At 42.8% G+C, this 25,192-nt stretch overlaps 1 protein-coding gene across 5 annotated transcripts in view; it reads right to left on the bottom strand.

The window, feature by feature from the left end:
- Positions 1–25,192, bottom strand: part of KLHL29 (kelch like family member 29) — a 415,004-nt gene that overhangs the window by 369,248 nt on the left and 20,564 nt on the right. The window contains exon 1 of one of the 5 annotated variants that reach the window (XM_064448129.1): positions 20,392–20,532. The exons of the other annotated variants lie outside the window; for them this stretch is intronic. The gene's annotated coding sequence lies outside the window, so the exon portion shown is untranslated. Of the gene's footprint in view, positions 1–20,391; positions 20,533–25,192 lie in introns of those variants that run through there. 5 annotated transcript variants of the gene reach the window in all.

The raw sequence follows: 25,192 nt of genomic DNA, 5'->3' as shown, positions 1-25,192 counted from the left end.
GTACTTACACTGTGGCACCAGAGCTCGCTTTTCACACAATTTTGGTTTTCCCGCGTTCTTTTCCCAATTAGATCATTTGGGGGCAGGGAGGATTTTGTTTTAGAGTTCCCCACCCATGCGCCTTACTGAGGGCATGTGTCGTATGCTTCAACCCATTCATCTCAGTCCTGTAAGCTCTTACAGAACTCCTAGCAGGTACCAAAAACACATATACACACAGAGCTCAGCATCTTCTCCTACAGAACAGGCTGCAGTTCAAAATCAACCCATCAACGTCTCACTTGGACACATTTGAATAGCAAGCAACAGGCAAATTTAATTGCTTTTCAAAGGACTTCACATCTGCTTCATCTACTCCATGTGCCCAATCCACCTCTCAGCTACAGAGGTTGTCCAGGGAGCTCCACGCTGAACCACAGATGCCTGAAGATAGGCAAGATGAAGACAAGGCATAGGGTACCAAACCTTCTTCCTTCTCCCCCTCCAAAGGCCTCCAAACTCCAGTGGGAGTGGAGGCTTAATACTGTCAATGATCCCTCTGTAATGACACTGGTTTGAAATTATGATAATATGAAGAGAAAGGTGACGTGGTTCAGCCTCAGTTGGCAACTGAACACCACGCAGCCGCTCGCTCACTCCCCCCACCCCTGTGGGACAGGGGAGAGAATCGGAAGAGCAAAAGAACTTGTGGGTTGAGATAAGCACAGTTTAATAATTACAATAAAATAATAATTATAATAATAATTATTATGATAATAATAACAATAATGGCAATATAAAAAAATGGAAAAGGAAAAAAAAAAAACTAGAAACACAAACGATACAACCGCTCACCACCTGCCGACCGACGCTGCCCGTCCCTGAGCCACGACTGCTGCCTCCCTCCGCCAGCCAGCTCCTCCCAGAAACATACTGGGCATGACATTACATGACATGGAATATCCCTTTGGCCAGTTTGAATCCACTCTCTCTTAGCTGTGCCCCCTCCCCTCCCGGCTCCTTGTGCACCCGCAGAGCATGGGGAGCTGGAAAAGTCCTTGACTAGTACAAGCACTGCCCAGCAACAACGAAAACATCTGTGTGTTATCAACATTATTTTCATACTAAGTCCAAAGCACTGTGCCAGCTGCAGTGAAGAAAATTAACTCTATCCCAGCTAAAACCATGAGAAAAGGGGAGGAAAACCCCTCTGATGCCCACCTCTCAGCACACATTATGTTTCTCTAAACGAGAACACCCTTGCTCTAAGCAGCCATCACCCGCAGAGAAACATCACCTCACAAGTACCCCATCCTTGCTTGTGTATGTTGCCTACAACTGCGCAAGACAAATCAAAATGTAGTCTTCTGCAGCCTGCATTTTGACATCTTCACACTATTTATGAGTGGCCTGAAAGCTGAGCTGGTGGTGGTCAAATTCCCTGCAACTGTCCACTTTTCCTCAGCAGCATAGTTAGGGCTGGATTCAGCCAAAACTGCTCAAGGAAAACCTCTTGTGCACCCATCTTTTCAGGGGCACCTGTATTACCTTCTCTGCCCAGCCAGCTGCAAGGCTGCAGCACGCTGCCTGGGTCCCCTCCACACCGGTGGCCTCAGAGACATCCAGGAGCTCATGTAGCCCCCTTGCCTGGGGATGATGGGGCAATGCAGCCATGCAAGCGCCTCTTCTGCCTTGATTTAACCTTCCCTAAACTGCCATAGTCACAACACCTCTGAGAAGGTCTCTCCAGGCCCTGGAAAAGCGATACCGGCAGCTCCCAGTTGCTAGTGAGCATTTGCCCATGAGCCAAAGTGTAATGTTTAAGAGTTTGTGATTGAGAAGAAATTAACTTCTTAATTTGACCAGGTGCCATTGTGGGACTCCGTACTCAACTGAACTCTCCTCTAGGCCAGTTTTTAATGTTCTCTTTTGATACTGGACAGCTTCAGCATAAACAAAAAAAAATAATCTACTTATTAGTTCTTACCAATTTCTGCCCCAGGCTTTCAAAAAAAAACAAAAAAAAACCACCTCTTTTCAGCTACAGGAAAAAAAATATTACATTCAGAAAGGTTCTTCTGTCCACAGGTCTTGAATTTGTGTTTATTCTTGCAGATCTCTCAGCATTACAGTGCCAGTATGCCTTGACGGCACACACAGCACTTCCCACCTCTTGGATCCCAAAGATTTTAGTTGTCCTCTGAAGAGCTACAGAGCCTCTTCTGATGGACAAGAGAACTATTATTTCTCCTCTCTAGTTTATTCCATTTAAAAAGAAGAAATCCAGCTTTAATCTTCCCATATTTATTTTTCTTGGATGGTCACTCTTCCTCTTTCATAGAAAATCTTATTGGTTCATTCACACAGCCTAATGTGGCACTACACTGCACTTCATATAGTTTTAATTAATAGCTTAGCTGAACTACTCAATGTTTAATGCTGTGAGAGGTTTCTGTCTTTCATAACTGTTGCTATGATATTTACAGTATATTTGAAGTAAGCCTCCAATAGCCTACTTCATATGACCTAAATATTATCCTTTCTCTATAAAATTCTAGGAACTGGCTCACTGAAAATAGCTGGAGGAAAAAACACTTCCCCCATTTCCAAAAAAGAAAAAAAAATCCAGACATTAAATTACAAATAGTCTGTCTTTGAAAGAGTTATCTCAAGATCTCTCTAAAAAATTAACCCATAATTCTCTTCAGCGTAACACAGTCATTTCAACTTGCACTTCTGGTGAGAAGTTGCTCTCTTCCCACCATATATCTCAACATAAATATAAATATATTTTAAATTAGCATTATTTGAATTAGAGATCAGTAGAAGGTTACCAGCCCTAAAATAATGCTTGTCTAAAACACTGTGGAAGAATCATAGACCTTAAGAGCTCCAGTGGTTTTGCTGCAGTATACTTATGCATAAAAACAGTCCTAGAGGAAAAATAACCATTACACAGCAACCAACCAGGCTCACTGTACATTTACTACCTATGTTTCCACTCAGACTCCACATCAGACAGATACCGTGTTCACAGACCCAGCAGGATCACTCTCAACAGCCACAACAACAAGAAACCTAAAACACAAACACCTGGACAAAGTTAAATTATCAAATTAAAGCCAGGCTTTGCAGGACCTCCCTGATCCTTGCCGATGACTAGGAGAGGATGAATTAAGAAATGGCAAACATCACCTGAGAGCAACAGTCTCCTATTCTTCTACAGTTATTTAGATTTTAGTTAGCACTCTGAGCTTATTATTTTCATGTTAAAATCACTTGGGACCAACCACTGTCACAGCTCTACCTGCAATGCACAACTTCCATTGCCTGCTCTAAAAAGCCAGTCAAAATGGCAGAGATGGAAGGAGGTGGATAAAAAGTAGACCCTACAAAAAGATATGTGGGTGACATATCATTTCTTTATTCCCATTTATTTTTGTCTTGCTGTTTCTAAGGCAAAGAAAAGGGGGGGGTGACAAAGCAGGAGGGTGAGGGAGGGTCTGAAACCCGTGGTAACAAATGAGAGCCAGGAAAGGACTTTGTGTGAGGAAAAGACTAGAGGAAAGGACTCCAGAGCAGCCTGCGCACGGCCTCCAGGCACTGTGTCCATCTGCTTCGTCAGCCCATGCTAGGACAACCCACCCCCAGGATATTTTTCTATCCACAACCTACATGCTTTCCTAGTGGACACTTAACCTCATGTAGTTCTTGGTCCTCTTCTCTCTTGTTACAGTACTTTCACACGATTTGGAACAAAAAGGACATCACTGCAGCATCTGTGCAACAAGTGCTTCCCCTGGGACCTTCCTAGAGTAGGATTTAATGCCATGCAACCCTTCCCATGGTTTCCTTACCCATTTCACAGCTTAAAGGCAGACAGACTGGAAAGCTAAATGAATTATTGGAGAGAACAGTGGATTAAGACTCATGAGCTGACGTCTCAGCTGCGCGTTCATTCCATTAAAATGCAGAGTAATGTTTAATATTAAAACCAGCCTCAGCCAGAGATTTATGGTCAGCATCACTGGAGGTGGATTGCAGAGCAAGACCATGCACTTATTCCCATTTAATTCCATTATTTCCCCCCATAGACACTATGCTTGGGGTTTCTGTTTGTTGAAATAACATCGTAAGCCTATAGAAAGGGCAGTATACATTAGTTAGTTCAGTTCTATAAGAAAAGTTGAGTATTACTCAAGTTGTTACTAAGACTCCAGCTTCATGTCCCACCCTCAGTCCCCAGAAGTTAGGTTTGGTTGCTTGCCAAACCCATATCCTAAGGTAGAAATACAAGAAGGTGGCACCTGCACAGAGCAAGTCATGAAGAACCCTGCCCGATCACTCACTCTGGAGGGAGACTGCGTCTCCTCCATATGCTTCCCAACATGCGAAACCATCATTTTGTAAGTGCGTCTCACGCAGTCGGTTTTGTGAGGACTCTTGCCAAAGAGTCCCATTAAATTCATGTCAATCACACCACAACCCTGCAGTAGCTGCACACATGAGCTTCGCCACATCTCCAGCACCGTCTTTCTACACAGAAAGAATATAGAGACTACTTCTCACACTTCTGAAAATTATTGCAAGTCCCCAGATGGTGGTATAATCAACCGCATTTTTTTAAAAATCCTTTAACAGAATGGGAAGATGGTTATAAATCCCATGTTCACAGCGACACAGTTAAGTTTTAGAAGCTGAATAGGCCTCAGACAGTAACTCATCCCTGCCTGAAGCTTTGGTTAGACATGTTCCCTGCCACATCTTTGGGTGTTCTTATGCAACCTGTAGGATACCATTAGTGTAGGCTAAAGTTAAAAAATAAAGTCAGTCATAATTGCTACAACTGCATATTGGTGATTTCATGGAACTGTAAGTGAGATGATGGAATCTAGCAAAACAGTGTCTTTAAAAGAATAGTAATCATTAAAAATGTTTCCTTTAAATTTTTTTTCATACACACAATTTAGAGCATTTATTGTCAAAATACTGTAAACACCTATCAACCATCACAGCTTGAGAAGGTGCTTTCTTTTCCAGTTGAAATGTGGGCTTTCAAAGCCTCCGTTTATGCTTCCATTTTGACAAGTTCTGCAGGATTATTTTATTTCCCCAGTTACCACAGCAGTGAAATTATTCCAAGTGAAGAAAAAATTTCCTATGCTTTGGCTGAAGAGACCTTCCTGTGACATTTTAATGGAAGAACAACAGAATTTCTAAATAAAAACTTCAAAATGGGATGCTAAAAACTAAACCTCATGTATCAAGGGGGAGATGGGGCAAGACAAGGGCATTGACAGAGGTAAACGCAACAATATATACATATTTAGGGCTGTGGTCCCTTTAATAGCTGTGTGCAGACCCTTTAAATTACCATCTAAGGGCTCAACTACTTTGGTTACCTTGATAATCTCAGCTCACCTCTATGACATCCTTTTCTTGTCCTAAAGTTGTGCCCTACTTAAAAACTAACTTTGTTTTGCCCCAGAGACATCTGTATTTCAGTTTTCTGGCTAATGACCACAGGGACTGGGTTGTGTTGTATGACCTCTATTTGTAGCTTGCAAAGCGCTTTGGGCTTGTCTAGAACAGACAGAAAAAATAAAAGGAGGAGGGGGCTCTGTTTAACTACCATGCCTAAGTTTTCAAAATTCCAATATTTAAGTGGATGGCTGGATTTATTTTCATTATTATTATTTTCTTTGCTTCTTGAGGGAGAAGTCTTTAAGGCATAAAATGGCCTGAATTCAGAGAACTTGTTCCACAGCATTATCGGTTTAAAGTAGTTCTCACAAAATGGAATATTCCATTTAGAAGAACCTAGAGTTTTAGCGTTTTTCTATTTTTCTTTCCCATACTGCAAGCAAGCAGCTCTCTTCTAAGTGGACTGGAAACAATATTTCCTTTGAGTGGATATGGAGGGAAAGAGGAGGTAAAAAACAAAAAATACTTAAGAGGCCCCGTGAAATTCCAGATTTACTGTGCTTCCGTATTTTTATCTCAAGTCTCAGTTTACAAATAAAAGATGTTCTCCCAACATTCCCGCCTGCCAACCCCACAATACATTCCTGAGTAATCCTGGGCTCTTTTCTCATTGCCCATCACAACCAGTACTAGCGGGACCGCAGGCCAAGCCCACGCGCAGGGACACCTGCACGTTCCCACTGTCCCCAGTGGGCTTGCACAGCTGTCAGCAATGCAGAGTTTGGCAAAGCCGTTGATAATTCCGATTGCTGCATCTGCCAGCCCCCCTCGATCAACACTGTGCTAGCTCTGCAAAACCAACAAGAGGAAAAGCATTCGTCAGGAGGAAGGAAGAATAGAAAATAAGGAAAATAGATCCTGAAATACAGGCTAGGAACAGGCCTGCTGAGCAAGACATCACCTTTTTACCGTCACTTTTCTGACAGCAGAGTTTGGGTAATACTTGTTTTCCACTTCCTAGAAACTAAAGCTAGTATATTTTTGCTTCTAAACAAGCATCTCATTTCTGAGTTATAGGCTAAGCAGTTTTACCAAGGGCTTTTAATTTTTATTTTGCAACTTAAATGTATGCTTATGCTACATTTTCTGCACGTCACTTCGACTTTGCAATGTAAGGATTCATTCTGTTTAGATTTATCTAAGTTTAACAGCATTTCACAGACAGCAAAACTAAATTCATCGTAAGAGAGTCCTTCATAGGTCAGCAGGTAAAATTCTGCTTCGACAGAAGTAAACAACGGCACACTTAAATCTCTTTCTGCCTTTAAGGCAGTAACTGAATTATGTATCAGGAAAGAGATTCATCAAAATTACAGACCAAGAATATATTTCTGCATCAACTAAATAAATACCATCCATCTTGCCAACTGCTCCAACTGAAATACCCAGAAAGGAATAAAAACCTACAACCACAACCAGTTTCACATCACTTATAAAAATATCATCAGCCTTGCAGTATAAACAACTTAATATCTCTGATCACTCAGATTCTTGATCAAGTCATCACACCATAACAAGTCACCATGTCTCAGCAAGGCAGAGTATCCAGCTGTACCCTCTTAGCTTGCAGGGAAAAAGGTAAGTCTTTAACTACTTTCTTCCAAGCTTAATTCCCTTGAACATGCTGCAAGCAACTTGCACAGCAAACCACCACAGGCCAGATGATGCAGTTACCTGGCCATAGTAACAGCCAGGATCAGTTAGACTTTGTCAGGACCAACAAAAGCCCGTGATGTCTCAAACCCACACTCCTCTGCACACTCAAGAAGTTCTGTGTCCTCTTTCCAAACAGCCAGGTAGGGAACAGGACTCAGATTCACTTGGACGGGGTTGTCGCTGCCACTTTTACCAAGGTCTGAGGTATTCTGGGCACAGTCTCCCTGCAGCCCCCAAATTCAATTATGGACAAAAATACACCTCAAATCAAAGCATGAGCTGATGTGCTCATACCCTTTGCAATGCTGACCTATAAATAAAAGCACCATAAAAGTTCCTGTCATCCAAACATCTTCTAGCGCCTCCTTCCCCACAAATGCATATTTTTAAGGCAAATCAGATCAAATATTTCTCCAGACGTTAGGTTCTATTCTTGCATTTTAAGTGATGTTGCTCTTTAGACTGGTAGGGATAGGAAATGGAAATAACTAGTGTATCATCTCCTGAAACCAAAGGACTAGGAGAGACAGGCCCATATGTTGTAGAGACACCAGACTGCCAAAACACAAATACTTTCAAGTTACTGTACTTGGCTTTCTCATTAGTTAAATTGATAGCATTTCCCACAATAAGAAAGGGAAGGGAGGGAAGTTGGATGCAGTGGTCCTATTAGGCTGTCATACTGGCATGTAACAACATAATGTGGTAAACTTTAAGACAAAACACTGATGTTAATTCACACTGCAGACACAGGCACAAGCCAGAACTAGTATTTACACACACACACTCTCTCCTAGTGCATTCAAACAGAGCACTGGAAGCTGATATTTTTGTCTAAAATTAAGTGTCAAGCTTTTACCCAGCAAAGAGCACCAGGGAGACTCACTGGAAGCAAGTGGCAGCACAGAGCCAGCCAGAGCCAAAAGTTTCAGCTCCATTTACAACAAATGCAGCAACAGCCCTACACCCAGTGCAACAACAGACGGACGCCAAAATGGTTTTCTCTTCTCTGAACCCATCTCAGCACATACGTGAAGATTATGGCTGGCAAACAATCCCTAGCAGCACAAGCCATCTGAGAGTTGGAGTCTTGGTCTTGGCACAGAGGGTGGGATCTGTCTCACCCATACTCATTGTCAGGGAATCCTAGAACAGCTTGGGTTGGAAGGGATCCTTCAAGACCATCCAGTCCAAGCCCCCTGCTGTGGGCAGAGACATCGTTCACTAGACCAGGTGGCTCAAAGTCCCGTCCAATCTGACCTTGAACACTTCCAATGACAGGGCATCCACAGCTTCTCTGGGCAACCTGGTCCAGTGTCTCAACACCCTCACTGTAAAAAGTGTATTCCTTATGCCCAATCTAACTCTACACTCTTTCAGTTTAAAACCATTGCCCCTTGTCACTACAGGCCTTGGTAAAAAGCCTCTCTCCATCTTTCTTGTAAAACCACCCTTTAAGCATTGAAAGGCGACAATAAGGTCTCCCCAGAGCCTTCTCTTCTCCAGAATGAAGAACGTCAACTCTCTCAGCCCTGACTCATGAGAGGTGTTCCAGCCCTCTGATCATTTTCACAGCCCTCATCTGAACCTGCCCTAACAGGTCCATGTCTCTCTTTTACTCTGGACCCCAGAGCTGGAGGCAGTACTCCAGGTGGGGTCTCATGAGACCAGAGGGGCAGAATCCCCTCCCCCAACCTGCTGGCCATGCTTATTTTGATGTGGCCCAGGATACAACTGACATTTTGGGCTGCAAGCACACATTTTCCAGCTCATGTCCAGTTTTTCATCTACCGTTATCCCCAGCTCCATCACCCAGTCTGTACTGATACTGGTGACTGCCCTGACCCAAGTGCAGGACCTTGCACTTGGCCTTGTTGAACCTCATGAGGTTAACAATAAGGCAACAAGTCATAAGCAGACGCGGGCCAAGAGAGAAGCTAACCCCAGCTTAAGCTCAGCACCTACCGTATTCAAAACAGGCACATTCAGAGGGCAATCTATTTCTTTCTCCTGACTGTGCAGGCACCCTGGGGCAAGGAGCTTAAACTTAGATGTTTGAAGTAAGGGGAGACGAATCCCACCCTCGCTGCCACGAATGCAAGCAGCTTTTATTTTAAGAAAGGCGATCGATGCTAGAATGTGCTTGAGTCACCCTCGCAACCCAACACGGCCACCTCTGAAATTCTTCTCTTCTGGACCTCCCGCATTACAGATCTCCCCGAGCCTGCCTGAGCTTCCCCACACAAGACATTTTTACTACCCTGTGTATCACCGTGACCATCGCCTGCTTTACCAGGACAAACCACCTGCAGCTAGTGTTGAATGCTAGAAAAAAAAAATTTAAGTGTTTTTGAGATCTGTCAGCTACAACACTGTAAGCATCATTTCTGGACAGTGTTTACCTGAGGCATCAGAACAAGGGAGCAGGCTCTCACTGATACACAATTTTTAAACACATTACCACTAGTGGTACTTTCATAGTTTCATTTCTAGCAGAGGTTTAACTTCTTTGCCAATTACAGAGAGATACAGGCTTTCCCCAGGCAGGTCCCTATAATCTAGGCTGTGTTTTGCACAACTAGCAACAAAAGACTCCACTCCAGAATATTAGTGAGACCAATCAGAATGACTAAGTATATCTGCAAGACTTCATTCATGCAGAAATCACCAACTACTGCGGAATATATTCCAGGTACCTTTATTTTTCCAGGTATAGTACCAGATTGGTTTGCTCTCAAAAGCCTACCAGGACATACATAGGCTTGCTCCTACTTCTGTGCAGGTTTTGGTCAGAGTGTAAGCCGAACAGGAGCTTAGCAGGGAGAGGTGTTGGGGAGCACATGTTAAATTTTTGACAGAAGTATTGAGAGTTAGATTAAAAAAAAAAAAAGTAGTAAGAGTTGTCATTGAGAATTCATACAGAACTAGCCTGAGAAATGGCTAAAATCAGTCAGACCAGCCTGGATAGCCGGTGGGACTGCCCGCCTGGACACAACGAGCACACCTGAACTAAATCTGCATAGCATCTTGCCCTAGCAGTACCCATTTTGAGAGCAGCACGGCATACTCATATTTACATATTCTATTTACTCACAACCAAAACCACCAGTACATCTGCCCCGCTCTTTGAGCCACTGTTTCACCACACCAGCCAGCAGTTTGCTGTTGGAATCCTAAATCTTTACAGGTATTTCTGATAATTTTTTTCAGCTTCACACTCTTGGAGGGGGGGGCAGGGAGAGAGATGAGGGAATAAATCTGCAACCTGAATTGCGACTCAGTGAAGAGGACACTCCAGTTTGGATTGCTGTTACCACTTAGGAAGCTCCATGGCAGGTGGAGCTGTCATTAATCACACACAGTGACAAGCTGCTACTCTCAATCACGCCTTTCTGATCAAATTCTGCACTAATCAGGAGCTTCAGAGCAGGCTGGCTGTTCAGCAAGGTTAAAAATGCAGATGATATTTTCCTTAAGCTTCCTAACATTCAGTAACAGAAACACAAAGACAAAAAAATGCCCAGACAACCCACTACCACGCTGATAAACATCCTATATATGAAAAGGAGCAGCCACACGGCATGCTTTCAGCTGGACTGCTTTCTATCATGAACATGAGTTTCTTAAATGGACCAAAATATGTCTTGTAGTTTTAAGGGTATAATAATCAACAACTGCCTTTCAAAGCTGTATTACAAACAATTCAGCTGCACTTACAGAATATGTTCGCTTAAAAACACCTCCCAAAAAAAAAGAAGCAGCTGCGTTCTTATAAATCAAAGCTGCAACCAAAATATTTTTGGTCAAGTCAGTATAAAGAGATGTTTATCTGCTCTTTCAAGGTAAGTAGGTAAGTCAGGAATCATGCTTAAAACAATGCACAAATACTCAGTTAGCAAGTTAACTGTCACAAGGTATTTATTTGCCTCGGAGTAGGGAGAACATGCTAGTCTGCTGTTCTCAGAGGGCCACATTTTAGTTGATGAGATGCATATACCAGCAGGAGCAGCCCTATTCAGCTTTGCCATGAGAGGTGGTTTACAGAAACTCAGAGCATACAGGTTTTGCTAGATCAATACCTAGGTTTCAAAGAATAGCTAAAGTATAAGCAAAAAGCAAAAAAAAAATCAAGATATCTTAGTTTGTGGAAAGCCAATGCAACACATCCTCTGACAGAGTCACTGCTTTGCTACCTGTGGCAACCAATTGCCTGTATCTGCCAGAAGACCAGGGCAAGCTGAGCCTTCGGAGAAAACAAAACTTCATAAACTAAACACACTGAACAAGGAATCAGAAAGGCAACGTGGGCATGAATGCCATGATACTGCTGCTGCCAAAACCACCCTGAAGGTAGGGACACCCCTTAAGGCGTAACTCTCCCTTTTGCAGTTGTTCTCTCTGCTACCGATTTTGGGCCCATCACTGACGCAAACCAGAAGGAGCCCAATGTCTCTTAAATGCTGTTCTTTACCCATCCATCTAAAGGACATCACGTCTCCGTCCAGCCTCTGACACCCACACAACTCAAGCAGGAAGGACAGAAAACTTGCAGCTTAAATAATTTTTCTGCTCATTAATTCTCTGAGGAAGCACAGTTCAGCCAGAGACAAGTTTTAGAACAGACACTGCCAAGGTTTCGGCTATTTATTATCTCTAATTTAACTGAAAAGGCAGAAATTGAGTGACTTAAGATTCATTAACAGCTTCCTTATAAAATTTAATTTTGGCTACTTACTTCTGTATAGGGAACATAAAGTAACATAATTAAAGCAGATGATTGCACTGATTGTAAAAGGCTGCCTGCTCAGTTTTCACTAATCACTCCAACTCGAGCCACACTAACGAGTTGTAGGTTAAAACCCTCTGCAAGAGCTTGAGTGACCACTCACCACCAGCTCTTCTTTCCAAGTAATTAAATTAAAACCCTCCTCCTGTGTATTATGTCTTGAGGGGGGGAAAAAGCAAAACACCACAGATAGTGATGACATAAGAATGGGACTTGAGACAATTTACCTGATCAGCTAGTTACTGTCAAGCTAACACAGCATACAGAGGACCACAGGGAAAATAAAACCCTCCAGAACTGAAACTGCCAGCACTTCAAGACAAGAAAAAATAAGAGAGAAAGGACTGTGACTTCATTTAACACAACACTCACCCACTGGGTTTGCAAAGCAGTTGTTGGTCACATCCTGCTGGTTTTACTCCTTATTTCAAGCTACCAAATTACATTTAGACACCTAAATTAGCATGCTTGCTCTTTATGCGTCCTCAGTAACTACTGACAAATATTCACGGACAAAAGGTGAACAGGACAGCAGGACTGCAAAAGCAAGGACAGTCTAGACCATGAACTAGCATGCAAAGTAAAACAAACCACAGAAACACAGGGTAGGGAGGAAGGCATTGAAGGGAAGAAGCAAGCGTACAGCAATACACAAAGCCAGACAGCAAGAGAGATGTGAGGAAATAGACACCTTTGGAAATTCAGTTCAGCTGCAATGAGTTGATTTTATTTATTTATTTATCCTTTAAAAAGCAGCTGATGATGGTCTCTGGCCCCACAAACAGAGACCACTTAACTTCTGAGACCCAGACAGCTTCTTATTCATTCAAATCCTATTGCTGTAACACTTAGTAGGGGCATGTTCTCCAAACTGGAGGAGCTTCAGAGACCTGCTGGGGGAGGAAATGCCAGGGAAGCAGGGCAGGAGGCAGAAGCCAGCGTGGATGTGGCCTCTTGGAGATGCACAGACCCATTTGCACACACAGCTCTTCCATGAGGGATTTACATCTTACAAGTAGGTACTGCTAACTTGCATTTTGAGAAAACCTCAGTTCTACTCAAGACATTTGGCTGTCCCTTCTACTTAGGGGAAAGTTGCTATAGATTGTTTTTGAAGACACAGAAAAGGGACAGACTTCAACAAAATCTATGGTACTACAGCAAGAGTAGTAACAGTGACATTGCCAAAATGCCTGAGGGTGTTCATAAGTCAACGGAATACCAAGAGATGCCATAACAGATAGAGGACTAAAATGTCTTAACTTATTTCTAGGACAGTTTCTTTAGGCCTCCTATAAGCTGCTCTTGGGATCATCTAAACACAACGCTAATGTAGGTCTCTGCATGAAGTCTCTGAAACATGTACAGGCTCCTTTCCACTTTGCAGAACTCCAGTTAGTGTCTAATCAATAAGTTTATTTGCCTGCCTAGAAGTATGATCCAACTTTTCGTTTACGCGGGAAGCATTTTTAATCAGGCAGGCTAAAGCAGGTACTCTTTCTGGAAGGTAAAATTGTTCTTGGACACTTTCCATTAAAAGACAGCAGAAACTCCACTACTAACTCTTAATTAAGTGCTCTATTGCTTTGGGTTTGTTTTTAATTATTTTCTTTGTAGGTAAGTCATTAATAATTGAGTATCTGCTTGCCTGAGTCATGACACTGTGAATGTACTAAGAAAAAAACCAGTGGCAGTTGTCCATCCAAGCAGCAGTCCAAGCAGCTGTTAACGTGGTCAAGAAGGCATCTGTTCCTCCAAACTGATTTTAATAAGTTTTCCCCCACCCCCAAAATAAGCAGCATATAGAGGCTTGTGCTTTGGAAACAAACTCACCTTGTCCAGCAATACACACTGCCACAACCGTGTATTTATTTTTGCATCTATACCACAACCGGCATCCACAATCTATTGATACACCAGATGTACTCTGAAGATAGGTGTGCCAACACAGTGATATCCCCAGGTCAGCCATCTGAGAAAGACATACCCCCAGGAGCACATGCCACTGCTGCATGAACAGAAGTGCACCTTTCTCATACCACCTCCCTTGCTGTCTAGATAAAAGAAAATTTAATTAGGACCTAAGCATCTATGCAAGAGAAACATGTTTTGTCTTTAATAACCTACTTCCAGATTTTATTCTATGCAGAACTGTACATCATGGGCTTGACCACAAAATTGCCACGCGACAGAAACACAGTGATGTGCTCCCTTTGTAAGGGAGAAAGGGAATTTAGGGTACTGTTGCTTTTGAAAATTAATATCCTTTTGTAAGTAAAACACTCTCCCTCTCCAACAGACAAAACCCCATATTTTCAAATCACTTTTTCTGGTCAGCCCTCCTAAGCTGTTGGCTCTAATGAGTCTAAATAGCCTCCTGGAGACAGGCCTGCAGGTTTGGGTAAGGGGGAGGGAAGAGACTGGAAGATGCTGCTTCAGTCACTTTTTACTGACTGTATCATTTGACACATTGGTACTCAAAATGCTATCTATTCAACACAGTATGCAGCTAATCTAATCTAAAGCAGCATCGCGAGCACTGCTGTGCTATGGAAATGTTCAACAATGCAAACATGATTAGCCACATAGGTGGAGCTTTACATGCAATTGTTTTGGGAGAGAGATTTAACAGTGCCACAGTGACAACATGGCCTCCCTCTTCAAATCTATCTTATCAACACTCACTTCAGACTACGCTGTAATCTTGCCAGCTGCAATTTTCTTCTCCCTCTTACTAAGGTGTACGCTCATCTTGCACTAATTATGGCAATTTAACGAAGAGAAGAAAAAATTAATAAAAGCATTTGGTGTTTGTTATGATTTTGGCCAGTCAAATTGCACTAAAAGATGCTTAGATAATATTAAGAAGCTATAAAGTACATGTATGCTAAGAACAAAAACTTTTGCCACATAACAGACACAAACTAAAAAAACAAACAGTAACCCACAACTCAAAAACCTCAGATCAGACCTAGAAATGAAGCAAATACCTTTAATAAAACAATAACGGTTCCAGTTCAGGAATATCCCAGAAATATAGGAGAAGTGAAGGATTTCCTTCCAAAAATTTTGACCGTAACAAGGCAAAAAACAAGGGTTTCCAAAGTCAGAAATGTGAAGAATTACAGTGTCCCTCTGCAACAGCATTCATCTGCCATCATTTCGGGATGTGCCCACCGCCTGTTGGGTCTCTAAGTTTTCTCAAATTACTTTTGTAAATAATGCCAGAAGGGTTGGGTGGCATTTAGCTTAGTCCACTTCAGACCAGCTAAGGCAATAATGTTAGTCAACCCAATACTATGTAATGCCAGCGTTAAGCCTTTTGGCATACCCACTGTGACTGAGGTATTTCCAGAAGTACGAGCAGCTTTATACAAGGTGAATGCATGTGTATTTAAGGGCTGTTCCCAAGGTCCAGCCAACCTCTGTCCTGAGGGCTTACTAAATTAACCAGCATCCAGACATCAATCATCATGAAACAGGTTGCGCTCGCCTTCCTAAAACGCAAGTCTCTCTGCAGTTCTGAGTAGCGTTGTGCTGCAAACTGACTTAAAAATATTAAATAAAAAAGATTAAAAGTTCTCAAAGAGGATTTAAATACAGGCAGCAAGTCAGCACTTCACTTCCTACAATCTCTTCCAAGAGAGATTAGGGCACAAGGGCTCAATACCTTGAAAGTAAAATAGCTACAAAGAATGTTGATTTTCTTTCTTAGAACAGTGGCTACAGAAGATAAGAGGCACAGTACTTATGTTTTAAAACTGAATACAGGAAGTATTTAAGAGATACTGTCAGTGCAAGTACTAAAGTGATATCGTCAACTTCACACCTAGATTCTTAGAATAAATATATATACCCATATACATCCATAAATACATGTATGTGTATATAGAAGCATGTAAATATGTATGTATGTGTATATATACACACACACAAGTTGGTACTAATGATGCCTGCAATATAAAACCAAGTCCCGAAGCAGACTGACATTGCTGGGGTTTGAGTCTCAATCCAAACAAACCAGTCTCTCTCCTGAATTTCCACAAAAACAAACTTCGAAAATACCAGTGCCTACTGCTTTATTTTCATTGCTTATAAAAAACCTGGGCATAAATAAAAAGTAGCCTGTCATCTTACAGGTTAAATAGGAGGCAACAGCAGTCCCTGAATGTCCAATGAAAACACTCTGAAATATTCACAGAGTTCCGCCAAGCCAGCATCAATACTGAAGCAGTGTGCCCGAGCAATGCGCGCTTTTATTACTCCAAATCCTCCCTTGAGACCTTTGCCATTTGAACGGCCCAGTTAACTATTCTTTTATGCCAGACCCACAGGAGGGCAGCTTTAGGAAAAAAGTGACCTAAAACATCCCTCCTGTTTCTTCCGCCTGCAATTCCACGACAGCCCAGCGCCAGCTCCACTGCCCCCATCCCGCAAACAGGAATAGCAAAACTCCGACCCCTTCCCTCACTCATACCAATCCTGCGGCAAAGAAGTTTGAAGAGACCTTAATCTTTCTGGCTGCCTTCCGTCACGCTCTGCCTCCGACACTCGCAGCTCTCCCGTACTACTCTGTAGTAATGCCAGCCGGCCTCTCTTAGCCAGCCTTTAAAAAAAAAACAAAAAACCAAAAAGCAGTCACAGAAAACCACACACACACACACCCCCCCACAACTCACAAGTTTAAAAAAAAAAAAGCAGAAAAAAAAAAACCCTGAATGTACTATTTCATTCACGGGTTGGTTCTCACCAAGTTGTGACTTGTATAATTAATCACAATTCAAGAAGACATAGCATACGAACAACTATTTAAACATTTAAAAACAAAGTGGGTTACTGGCTCTTTACAATGCTGACATATTTAGCACCCAAAACAAATCCTTTTACTGCTGTCTTTAAAACAAAGGCACACATTTTCCTGCGAGCGAGATCTCGTATTGCAGCACTCTCCATCTTCTGCAGGAAAAAGGCTATTTTCAGTACTAGAAAGTGATGGCACAAACAATCATAAATGTGGTTTTACCGGGTGGAAAAAATACTCTTAGTTGCATACCCGGCTGATGACAATCCCCTTATGCCACTCAATAAGCATTTTTAAAATAAAATAATGGGGGAAAAAAATAAAGTGGAAATTGATAAATATTTCCCTTCTACCCACCATGCAACATTAGGAAGGGGCACACTTATTTTTAGCTCTTTGAATGTGTTTCATAGTGGTTAAACCACCATTATTCCAGATTCTTTGCTCACACTGGCAACTATTTATTTAGACATTCTGTCACCATGGGGAGAGCAGATCTCTATTCTTCTTTGCATTGCAGAGCCTTCTGGAGATAGTATGTTTATTTTATATCCAATAGGGCACAATCGTGTAGAAATAAAAAGTTGTGGGCGGGGGTAGAGGGTAGAAAGGGAATAACATGCCACACGCTCCTGCAGATAAACTCAAGGCACACAACAAGACTTAAGTGATTATGGAAGTCCCAACTTGATATTCCTGGTACAGAGGTTGAACGCATAATTTTGGAAGGCCAGCAGCACTCTGCTCAATTCTACAGGGTCTAATAATTTCCTCAGAAACAGTTTGGTCTCAGTTTTGTTTTTTATTTACACAGAATAAAGTCAGCTTAAAAAAAATCCTAGAGACTAGATCAAGATAGGAACTGAAGTGCCCCTAGTGAATGGGATTTAGGAATCCAAACCCCAATGGCATTTATTAGAATAATCCCAATATAATATTCTTGCAATTATGACCCTCTTCAGTGTTTAAGTTTTCAATGATAGGCACAAAAGTAAAAGCCCAACTGAGTCCAGATGTTACCACAGGAATGATTCTGTACAGTGCGCACAGAGTCTCACCTCTACCCTTCCGCTTATTGACTGGACCAAGACGGATAGCTTCAGCGATTCTGCAGCACAGTGCAAGAACTCCATAGTTCCAATTTATATCAAGGACCTGAGCTCAGGACCCTTATAACTGTATCCAGTACAAAGGTAACTAATTTGAATCTTTGTGTTTTAACAGTTGGCAGTGCATCTGACAGCTCAGCATTCAAACACTCAGCACTGCATAGCCAAAGATGCTTCACAAACCTAGCTTAGCCGACCTGGCAACTGGACACAGTTAAGTGCTAACCATTAATCACAGCAAAATAAAAATACTCACACGGAAATAATGCAAGAAACATTCTCTTACACAGGAATATTAACCTTAACACAGCACTTGGTTTTGCTGATAAGTCTTCCTAAATGAACTATATTTCCAGCATGCCTGAAAAAATTCTCAGCCAGAGACCAAACAGGCCAAGCAAGTTCCTGTCTGGAGTTGACCCAGACGATTCCCCCTGGCTACACAGGGAAAACCCACCTCCATAGCCTTCAGTGATCACAGAGTGGCTCAGGATATGACATCACCTTGAGCTCAGTTAGACACAGATGACTTTTCCAGTGAGTTATGACACCCCATTGCTCTTCGCGCTCTAGCTACCCGAAGTTACTAATCAATCTGCTTTACCACAAGTTCTAAAATTAACTTGCATCTCTTCTAAAACCACTGGAAGTACTTCAGCATTTTAGAGTGAGGTTGTAATACCCCAAAAATAAGGAGTTCAGCATGAAAGATAGCTATTTGTAACCATCCAAACTTGCCAGCAGTATGTAGTTAATGGAGCACTGGAGAGCATGACCAGCTCCCTCAGTCTAGTTTTGCTTATCATGTTTCTCTGGATAAAGAAAATTCTTTAAAAAAAAAGAAAAGATATCACTAAATATATAAGCCAACCGTATTTCCAATAGAAGCAAAAGAGTTTGGGGACAAAATTTGTTCCAAATTTATTAGAAGCACATTTCAGACTAAAGTATGCAGGAAAGCACCAACTCTGTATCAACTTTACCAGGCCAATATAAAGGAATAGGCCTCTGACCACAAACTTTGCAAAGATCTATGCTAAGCATACGAGACACTGATTAGCAGGTGCTTCACAAAGAGAAGAGCAAGCTCTTTACCGGCTACCTAAGATGATGGAATAACATTCAGGTATGGCTTCTTCCCTGGCATCCCGGATGCTAGAAACACTAAGAAGCTTCTGCTATGTCACATCACCAGGCTTTATCTGATGTTATGGTCTTCTCTCAGCTAAAAACCTCTGAGGCTCTTTGGTTCGGTATCACTGTAACTGACCCCCTCATTTCAGTCCTGCTTGGTGAAGCAAGAAACGGTAAGAGTGACATGATTAGTGTTTTACTGTTAATCAAAAAACCTTGCCGAGATGGCTAGAAAGACACAGATCTGGAACCACGAAGTGCTAACATCTGATTAAAACACAGTTCAATGAATTATGCAGTTTCTTTCCTGTACCTCTTACTCATGAAATTCACCAGCCAAGAGAAAGCTCCTCGATACAGAGGGGGGAAGAACCTCACCCCACACAATCATTCCCCAAGAATTAACGTATTTGCTAAAACATCTCCTCTGCCACCTACACACACACACACACACGCCTCCTCTGTTGCAGGGATTCAGCTTGCGACTGTGACACAAACCAGTGCTTCATTCCCGATGTTGGCAGCATGGAAATGTTTCAGACACAGCCATTAGTTCTCCCAACAGCAACATGAGAATTTCTTCCACAGTCAGTTTTCACTAATGCTATTCATAGCCTCACAGACAGCGAAGGAGCTGGCAAGACTCACCCCGATTTCATTCTGTATCTTCTGGGAAAGCTATGAGGAACAGTGGAGGCAGCTGCAGCTCCAATGGGTGGAACACAAAAACGGCTGGGTCGCACCACTCACCTCCCAGCACGACAGGGAGAGGCGAAGTGCACACCGTGGCCTGGGTTTGGCAGCACAAGAGGGTCTGCAATACTTCTGACATTTTCCAAAAAAATCAAACCTGAATCACAGAGCAACTGGGCTGTGACTGACAACACAACAGCAAGTTTGCTGCTGTCCTGGCAGGTTGCAGGCAGCTGGCTCTCCCCTGTCATGAAGGAAAGCTTAAATTACACCTCTAAATTCAGATCAAGTCAACAAGTGCTTAGCAGTGTATTGGTCCTGGTCCCAACAATTCTTGTTTCCTTTTTCTTTCCCTATTCTCAAGTTTGCCAATAAGTATCACAATAGAATCTAATTAATGCTCACTAATGAGTGGGAGACCAATTGTTAATCCGAAAGAATCTGGTTATGTGCAAGTAAGCAAACAAGTTAATGTACCATAAACTGTGTTTTGTTCATTTATTTTGACAATTGTGGCTTGCTTTTATCTGTGATACTTCCTAGCACACTAGTTTGCCTGTCTATTTTGCAGAAGTACTGAACTCTCTCATGCTACTGTGTTTCTCCCCAATGCTACTATTCCCCCTTCCCCCAACCCCCACCACCCCCACCCCCGCACCCCCCCCAAAAAAAAAAAGCCCCAAACCAACTGATACAGAGAACATTGGCTACCCTCTGTCACTAGAAACTATGAAAAAGTAGTAAAAGACCTCAAGAAACTTGCTTGGTGGATGATCCACGTTTTCTGCTCCTGAACCTCTTTCTCTGGAAGGATCCACCAGTGCTTCACAGTGCTGGAGAAGTTTTCATTTCAGGCATCATTCCAGCGGGACTAACAGCTCTTTCCAGAACAGATTTGGTATCTACCTGTGTTGCTGGTTTTCTTTTCAAGGTAAAGATGTCTAGCTGGATTCAAAAGTTACATCCCTCTCTACACCACATCTGTAAACTAACATATTCCAACATTTTTCTCTGACTTAAATTGGAGATTTGACCAGTTTAAGTCCTGAAATAGTTTAAGCAAGCTCTCCGTCGGTGGAAGTTTCCCTATTATTGCCCTGCATTCCATCACTGCTTAGGAGATTGCTTAACTGCTGAACTTGCCAGAAGTGGCATAAGCCAGTAACACATGCAGCCATTTGTGAAAACACCCAGCACTTTATTTTCTAAGTGCGTAAGAGGCTTTTCTTGATTGTCAAACACGTTTTAAAGGATATTTTCTTAGGGAGTTGAACTACTGATTTGTTTTGTTGTTTTTTTTTTCCTAAATAAAAAGCAAGCAAATAGCTGACTGTGTAATCACAAGTTTTTACAGGACAGAGTAAACCCTGACCTTTCTCATGTTCAAAGCACAAACCTTTGCCCCCTAGGTAAGATGCAGGTAGGTGAAACCTTGCGCAGACCGATTATTAACGATAGATGTTGCGTGCACTTTGCCAGGATTATTTGCCAGGCAGTAGGTAACTATAAGGACCCCCCCCCCAACTCCTGGGTTTGGTTCCCATGCTCAGAAGAGGCTGTGGTCTGGACTCTGGAGCTATTAAACAAGCACTTAATTTGGCACATGCAGCTTTGCTGGTTGGGCGAGATGTCAGTGCCACGTGAAAGTAGTAGGTCACTTCAAGAAAAGCTGCCCTAGGACAGCCTCTCAGTCTAGTTCTCAAGTGGCAGTGAAGTACCAAAGCCAGCAGAGACTCCTCATTCCTAAAGCAATGGCTACAAAGAACCAAAAATGGAGTTGGGAACTCAGGACCTCTTAATCCTCAGGTCAGAGCAAGTCCCACTAGACCACAGCGGGGTTAGCTTGGTTACAGAAAGAAAAGAATGCTGGCCCATCCAGTCTGTTAGGAAGTAACATGTTCCCTCAACGCGCTGAATACCTTTAACTGTTTTCTGCCACAGCCACCAATCGAAGCTTAAAGACTTCTCCTACCACCTGCATAAGTATGTTCATGATGGATGCAGAGAAACCCCATCAGGGCAAGAACTAAGAGGTCAGGCAAAAAAAGCAATTAATAACTAAAAAGAGGGAGGTAATTGGCAATACATTCTTGGGCTGGAAGCACAGTCAACCTCTATGAGAACGCAACTGGAAGATAGTCGGACTGTAATTTCCTTCTCAGATGGTTTTCAAATATGGAAATAAAACACCAGGAACAATTTGAGTAACTCCAGGGCTCAAGCACATAAGAGCTCTCAGCAATGAGATTAGTACAAATAACTTTTTTCCTTGCTACTTCCTGCTTCCTTGAAGGTTTTCAGGATTGCACAAACAACACCGTAGCCTATCTTTACCTGGTTGTCACCCATTCCAAGCAGAAAGGAAGTATTTTGCTTTCTGTAATTGCTCTCCCATAAGCCAGGTTCTTCCTTCTGCCACATGGAGGGAATATCTCCACTTGGCCCATCCATGGCTGCATCCCTCTATCAGCAGCTGGCAGCTGTGGGTGCTAGGAAAGGACCGGTGCATCACTAACGCAGCAGTACAGTAGGTACCTGGCAGCTGTCACAGCAGATTATCCTCTTAATTCTCCTTTAAGCTCAAACAAGAAAAGCTCTATCATCTCCTTCCTGCATATCCCGCTTTCCTTTCATGGATGTTTCCCTTCTGGACAGTGCTTCAGATTTCCAACACCCTGCTTGCTCAGATACCTGCTGCTTATACCACTCATCTCTGCAGCAGCATTACCCACTGCTGCTCTGATCCTGGCCTGAGCCCCAGCTCTATGCTCTAAGGATATCCTCGTGCTGAAGCATTTCGGTCCCACCCACAGCCCTAGGTTTCCTGTACAACTGATAGATATCTGACAGCTATTGCTGGTGTCTGGGCATCTGATGCCCAGGAACAGCACAGAAGGCTCTTCCTACCTCATGACTCACGTTTTTCACATGCAGAAAACCCACATGCAGGCAATACAGAGTAATCCCCACAGCATCCAGCAGTAATAGGATGAGGACTATCCATCAAGATAGCCTTCTGACAGATCACAGCCCTACACGCAAGTCTATCTGTTCCGTTTGTCACTGTGCCAATGCAAAGGCACACCACACAGCACTGGTGCCGGAGGTATCACTTTGCACTGTATTCCAGATTAGAATTACCCACGTTCTTCCAGGTAGGCAGGACATCGCTGCCTCCCACTACCCAGCCTTACAAAAGGCATCTCATTTAAGGAAGCAAGCACTTTGGAGCAGTTGTCCCTATTCAACCACTCACACTCAGCAAAAATCAGCACAGGTAAGCCAACCATTTAGGACCCTGCAGCTCTGATCTATGCCTGCATCCCTTAATCACCAGTTACATGCATTTCCCTTCAGCACGATGGCTTTTCCACCTTTCCTAAGCCACTCACATCATCTTTAGAACCTCAACCTCTAGCCCCCAAAGGAGACTGTCAAAAGGCACAGCCAGCTTTTGCGTTTCTTCACAGGTTTGCTCATGCGAACTCTCCTATGTCAATTCCCAGGCAGCTCCAAGGCAGTCCCCATCACGGCCTCCTTTGCCAGGCTCAGAAAACTTTGCCTCAGTCTCATCGCTGAAATCATGTCATTGTCTGCTAGAGCTCCAGCCCATTCTTTTTTGCTGCTCCTCTGCGTACTGCGTTCAACAGCTCCTGGCAAGGTCTCCGGGGCAGTCAGCGGTCATGGAGGCACACTGGAGCAGACTAAGGCTCTTGCTAAGGAACCTACAGTGTTCCATGGCCCACTGTACAACTGAAATGAAGAACAGATATTTCACAAAATAGAAGTGCCAAATTTCAAATGTTGAATGCCACAGGCACTGCTGTGGCAGCGTGTAACAAAGACGTTTTCTCAATCTTTTTGAGGTGAAGAACCACTTTGCCTTAGGAGGGGAAAAAAATTATGAAATATCACTGCATCGTCTCCACCTATGAGGACTAGGATGGACAGTCATACTAGAAATAAATTTACCTTTATAAGACCAACTGAGTCCTTAGCAGTTGGGCAGATATGGTTTTATTATCACCACTACAGCCTGTCCAAAACAGAGGCAAAGCTTCACCTCCCCGCTGCAGCTGAGAGCCACCAACCCACCCCCCCGAGGGCAGGTCACCTTTGAGACAGCCCGTCCACAAATAAATAGTGCTGGCCTACAGGACGACAGATTACTTGAGCCTAGAGAGAGACATGCTATTAGCAATTTTTGCCACCAGAACTGGGAATACATTTGATTTGATCCAAGAGCCTCAGGCAAAACCCTTCTCCTCTCTGCATCTCAGCTTCCCCACCCGTACAGCTTTGCAAAGTCTGACGTACACGAGTGAAAGGCACTGCAGAAATGCAGAAAGTCACCAAGCAGAATGGCAAGACGGGGGCAAAACAGACATGATCGCCTCAGATTTTCTAGAGATGGTTATTTATTCATTCTCACATTGTTTCAGGAGCACCGAGAAGCCTTAACTGTGATAAAGGTCCAACAGTTGCCAATTGAGTATTTTCTTTAATCCCATTTGATGTTGTCCTTAAAGCAGTCTGCCAGCCTCTGGAGTCATTTGATTATATACAAGTATTACTTCAAAGCGAACAAGCAAGGGATAAGTTTTTATTTGTTTGTTTCGGTGTTTATAAGTGATATTTTCTTAGAATTTGCAGCGTGAAGGAAATTCACAGTACTTACGTTTGGATCTAATTTTCATGAAAACTGAATAAAAGCAGAAAGACACCAGCCACCCAAATCCTTCCTAGTCCCCAGTAATTAAGTTCCCATGAAGTGGAAAGAAAAACAAACAAACAAAAAAACAAACAAAAACCCAACCCCCCCCCCCTTGCTAGTCAGCCAACTTTGTTTGGGATATATTTGATAAATCAGCACAAATGAACAGAGAAGTAGAAGCCTTGCGGCAATTGTTCAGACACCTGAGAAATGACAGCCAGAAGCCAAAGCCACATTGGAGGGGGGGGGGTGGAGGTTGGGTTTGAGGGTTTTTTGAAGAAATTCAGCTTGACTCATTACAAAAGCAGCACAGGAGAACGGGTGGAATGGGGATGAGACACACATGCAGGGAAAGGCACTGCTCAGTTGGGCGAAATTCAGCACACACTGGTGTGCTGCACTGTAGCCCTGGAGGACTCAAACACAAGACTGTCAGCACTGAAGATACTACCGCTCCATCTTGAGCCAACAGATATCTCAGGGTGTATTGCTTTTCAGACAGAGGGGGAATGATGTACACTAAGTCATACTGCTCATTCTTCCCCTCCTCTTCATGTTTTATTAATGAGAGTTAAAAAAAATATGAAATTAGTGTCTAATCCCGAGAACAGTAAGGGAACAGCTAAACTATAGCAAATCACCATCTCCTACCGATGTAAGGCTTGGTAAAGAAAGGAAACCTATATAACTTCAGGAACCTTTGACAGAATGCATCTCCTTGATATACACGAGAAATCAGCATCCATCCACACAGTTCTTGACATTAACCTAGTTCCAAAGATAGATTGCCAAAAATGTCTTAATCTGCAGGACCGCTGAGAAGAGCCATTGATCTA

The sequence above is a fragment of the Phalacrocorax carbo genome, chromosome 3 (assembly GCF_963921805.1).
Source record: "Phalacrocorax carbo chromosome 3, bPhaCar2.1, whole genome shotgun sequence".
In the NCBI taxonomy this organism is placed as follows: Eukaryota; Metazoa; Chordata; class Aves; order Suliformes; family Phalacrocoracidae; genus Phalacrocorax; species Phalacrocorax carbo.
Note: the sequence above shows the minus strand (reverse complement) of the source record. Positions and strands in the feature narration are given on the sequence as shown.